General features: G+C 36.0%; 1 long non-coding RNA gene across 1 annotated transcript in view; it reads right to left on the reverse strand.

The window, feature by feature from the left end:
* The window catches only part of LOC138357690 (uncharacterized), a 5,158-nt gene extending 1,216 nt beyond the window's left edge, over positions 1 to 3,942 (reverse strand). Inside the window, exons 1-2 of the long non-coding RNA XR_011225113.1 lie at positions 3,862 to 3,942; positions 2,432 to 2,538 (exon numbers count right to left, since the gene is read on the reverse strand). This is a non-coding gene — a long non-coding RNA (uncharacterized lncRNA). The remainder of the gene's footprint in view (positions 1 to 2,431; positions 2,539 to 3,861) is intronic.
* Between the last annotated feature and the right edge of the window lie 1,455 nt (positions 3,943 to 5,397).

Consider the following 5,397-nt stretch of genomic DNA (forward strand, 5'->3'; position numbering starts at 1 on the left):
AAAAATTGCCCAAACATACAAGCAATACAAAGATGCGAGAAACAACAATAGCAGTAAGGAGAGGGGCAGAAAGACTATGACTTTCGGTCATATTCAACAACACAAATATACATACACACACACACATTATTGGAAAAAATTGGAATTGGAATATTGGAAAAAATAATTAAAACTAAATGGGTAGAACACCTGGAGAGAAATGATATAATTTCAGACAGACAGTATGGTTTTCGATTTGGAAGATCCTGTGTATCGAATTTACTCAGTTTCTATGATCGAGCAACAGATATATTACAGGAAAGAGATGGTTGGGTTGACTGCATCTATCTGGACCTAAAAAAGGCATTCGACAGAGTTCCACATAGAGAGGTTGTTCTGGAAACTGGAAAATATTGGAGGGGTGACAGGTAAGCTTCTAACATGGATGAAAAATTTTCTGACTGATAGAAAAATGAGGGCAGTAATCAGAGGCAATGTATCGGACTGGAGAAATGTCACAAGTGGAGTACCACAGGGTTCAGTTCTTGCACCAGTGATGTTTATTGTCTACATAAATGATCTACCAGTTGGTATACAGAATTACATGAACATGTTTGCTGATGATGCTAAGATAATAGGAAGGATAAGAAATTTAGATGATTGTCATGCCCTTCAAGAAAACCTGGATAAAATAAGTATATGGAGCACCACTTGGCAAATGGAATTTAATGTTAATAAATGCCATGTTATGGAATGTGGAACAGGAGAACATAGACCCCACACAACCTATACATTATGTGAGAAATCTTTAAAGAATTCTGATAAAGAAAGAGATCTAGGGGTGGTTCTAGATAGAAAACTATCACCTGAGAACCACATAAAGAATATTGTGCGAGGAGCCTATGCTACGCTTTCTAACTTTAGAATTGCGTTTAAATACATGGATGGCGATATACTAAAGAAATTGTTCATGACTTTTGTTACGCCAAAGCTAGAATATGCAGCTGTTGTGTGGTGCCCAACAACAGAAGTTGGCCCATATCTTAAGAAGCACATCAACAAACTGGAAAAGGTGCAAAGACATGCTACTAAGTGGCTCCCAGAACTGAAGGGCAAGAGCTACGAGGAGAGGTTAGAGGCATTAAATATGCCAAAACTAAAAGACAGAAGAAAGAGGTGATATGATCACTACATACAAAATAGTATCAGGAATTGATAAAATCGACAGCGAAGATTTCCTGAGACCTGGAACTTCAAGAACAGGAGGTCATAGATTGAAACTAGCTTAACACAGATGCTAAAGAAATATAAGAAAATTCACTTTCGCAAATAGCGTGGTAGACGGTTGGAACAAGTTAGGTGAGAAGGTGGTGGAGGCCAAGACTGTCAGTAGTTTCAAAGCGTTATATGACAAAGAGTGCTGGGAAGACGGTCTCATCCTGTAACTACACTTAGGTATTTACACACACACTAACTATAACTATATATATATATATATATATATATATATATATGTCGTACCTAGTAGCCAGAATGCACTTTTCAGCCTACTATGCAAGGCCCGATTTGCCTAATAAGCCAAGTTTTCATTAATTAATATATTTTCTCTATTTTTTTTCTTATGAAATGATAAAGCTATCCATTTCATTATGTATGAGGTCAATTCTTTTTTTATTGGAGTTAAAATTAATATAGATATATGACCGAACCTAACCAACCCTACCTAAACTATCTTTATAGGTTAGGTTAGGTAGCTGAAAATGTTAGGTTAGGTAGTCGAAAAAACATTAATTCATGAAAACTTGGCTTATTAGGAAAACCGGGCCTTGTATAGTAGGCTGAGATGTGCGTTCTGGCTACTAGGTACGACACACACACACACACTATATATATATATATATATATATATATATATATATATATATATATATATATATATATATATATATATATATATATATATATATATATATATATATGTCGTACCTAGTAGCCAGAACTCGCTTCTCAGCCTACTATGCAAGGCCCGATTTGCCTAATAAGCCAAGTTTTCATGAATTAATTGTTTTTCGACTACCTAACCTACCTAACCTAACCTAACTTTCTCTACTACCTAACCTAACCTAACCTATAAAGATAGGTTAGGTTAGGTTAGGTAGGGTTGGTTAGGTTCGGTCATATATCTACGTTAATTTTAACTCCAATAAAAAAACATTAACCTCATACATAATGAAATGGGTAGCTTTATCATTTCATAAGAAAAAAATTATAGAAAATATATTAATTCAGGAAAACTTGGCTTATTAGGCAAATTTGGCCTTGCATAGTAGGCTGAGAAGTGCGTTCTGGCTACTAGGTACGACATATATATATATATATATATATATATATATATATATATATATATATCGGACAATTAGGAAAAAAAAAAAAAAAATTTAAATTATTTTACCTTGTACCTAGATCCACCAGGCCTGTTTGGTCTATGTTTCAGTACTTGAGAAATCTGGAAGGTCACATCCTCCTCCTCAACTTGTGGATGTGCGTTGATAGATGATTCTGTAAAATTAAGTTATTTATATAATAATAAATTCAGTATAACAATAATATTCTGTAAAATTAAAAGTAATTTATACATCAATCAGATAAAACTCTCCAGAGATGGTGATACACAACATATAAAGGACAAGTTTCAGAACAAAATATGCATTTAGGAATAAGGTTTTGTACATGTAGGTAGCACATGAGAAAATAAGTGGAAGGTGATCAAGTTTATATTAACATGTTAATGGCTTTGTTAAGGCTTTGCAAGAATGAAAAAATATTAATAATATAATATCACCTACCAATTAATTGTACATCATTTATAAGTCAATTATTTGCATTATTATTATTCAATACTAATGATATAAAAATGCATTTTTTGAAATTTTGAAATTGAAATTTTGAAAATTTTGAAATTGTTCACAATTTTTGTTACACCAAAGTTGGAGTATGCAGCAGTTGTATGGTGCCCATATCTTAGAAAGCATATCAACAAACTGGAAACGGTGCAGAGACATGCCACTAAGTGGCCTTAACTAAATGCCATTAAATATGCCAAATATACTACATAAATATACATACTACACATGCACAATAATTGTCCTGGGACCTCTGATATTCCTAATATAATATATAGGGCCATCAACACACCTCCAGCTAGGGCCACCAACACACCTCCAGGGCCATCAACACGCCTCCAGGGCCATCAACACACCTCCAGCTAGGGCCACCAACACACCTCCAGGGCCATCAACACGCCTCCAGGGCCATCAACACAACACCACCATCAACACACCTCCAGGGCCATCAACACAACACCACCATCAACACACCTCCAGGGCCATCAACACAACACCACCATCAACACACCTCCAGGGCCATCAACACAACACCACCATCAACACACCTCCAGGGCCATCAACACAACACCACCATCAACACACCTCCAGGGCCATCAACACAACACCACCATCAACACACCTCCAGGGCCATCAACACAACACCACCATCAACACGCCTCCAGGGCCATCAACACAACACCACCATCAACACACCTCCAGGGCCATCAACACAACACCACCATCAACACACCTCCAGGGCCATCAACACAACACCACCATCAACACACCTCCAGGGCCATCAACACAACACCACCATCAACACACCTCCAGGGCCATCAACACAACACCACCATCAACACACCATCCAGCCAGGGCCATCAACACGCCTCCAGGCCATCAACACGCCTCCAGGGCCATCAACACACCATCCAGCCTACCACCACAAGCTTATATATATACTACACATGTCTAAGAGCAAATAAAAGAAAACAGTTACCTTAACTATTGAAGATGCAGCAGGATTTTGTGGATAAGCCAGCAGCCGTCCCTCTCGACACGGTTTTAAAATGGCGGCGACTACCACAACATGCAACGAGCCTAAAGAATGTCCAGCGCTAGCATTATCTAAACGCTATTATATATTATCAAGCAATACGGAAATCTAAAATAAAAAAAATGATACAAATAATTGTATTAAATATTTATTTGCAATTACAATACCTCGGGAATATATTTTTGCGTTAGCAAAACATATTAAGTTCGTATTTAGTTTAACTCATTTAAATTCTTTACAAATAATAACCTGATTTTACCTGATGGCCATTAACATTAATGTTTTATGTTGATACATTTCATACCCTTATTATTTCAATATCTTTCTTTATTATGCACCCCATACCCATCCCGTGGGCGGTGGTGTAAAGGATTACAGAGGCACATAATGGGTTCAGGAACTGAACTCTCTAGTTTGTTTAGCTAAGCAAATAACAATTTTTGACGCTAGTTACAAAATTATTAATGTTATATATACATGTACACACTCTCATACATACATGTACATATATATATATATATATATATACGTATACATATATACATACACATGCATATTTATAATCACCCACACAAATACACACATCAATAATCTCTGTGTCACTTATTTTATACATGTTCTTGTAGAACATTCTATTGCGAACACATTGGGCGCTGCCCAATAAACTCGCCCCTCGGGGCAAAATTATTTTTTTTTTTTTAATCTTGGTGGAACATAAAATGGCCGCCTGTGTTTATGCTGTCGTCAGATGGCGCTGTGACGTCACAGATGAGGGAAGCACGTACTGCGCATTAATGCCTCGATCCCTCGTTATTTATTTATTTTATTTATTTATATATATACAAGAACGTACATTGGGGGGTTAAGACACAACATAGAGCTTAAGTTAGAATTATAATCTTGTAAAACCACTAGCTTGCATATATAGAGTTTCGGGCAAGTCCTTAAACTAATCTTTGAGCAAATTCTTAAACAGAGTTTTAGAGAAATAATTAAATGTAAAATTGATAAAAAGTGTTTAACAGGTACATTACAGCTTTACTTTACAAGTACAGATGATTTTAAGTAGGATAATTACAGTAAAATTGTCAAAAAATTGTTTACAGGTACGATGCAAGAATTTGACACAAAAGCAGATCAGAACAATACACAATAATGAACAAGGAATCCTAAGTACAATTAGGAAAACATCTCAGGGTTATACATTGGATTACTGAAGCACAATATGAGGATCATTACAAATAGTAATGCAGTAGAATATGCACTCATATTCTATTATTAAGTTAATATTAAGTTCCTTCCTCATGTTAAGTATCTTTGTGGTACTAGGGACATCCAAGGATTATCTTCAAGGCTTCGTTCTGCAAGTTTTCAAGCCCTTTAAGCTTTCTTTCAGTCATCAAGGCAAGCAGAGATGCAACATAATCCACTAGCTCCTTTATGAACTGGCGTTACTCTTGCGTTTTTAAGGATATCAGG

This window comes from Procambarus clarkii, chromosome 79 (genome assembly GCF_040958095.1).
Source record: "Procambarus clarkii isolate CNS0578487 chromosome 79, FALCON_Pclarkii_2.0, whole genome shotgun sequence".
NCBI classification, from domain to species: domain Eukaryota; kingdom Metazoa; phylum Arthropoda; class Malacostraca; order Decapoda; family Cambaridae; genus Procambarus; species Procambarus clarkii.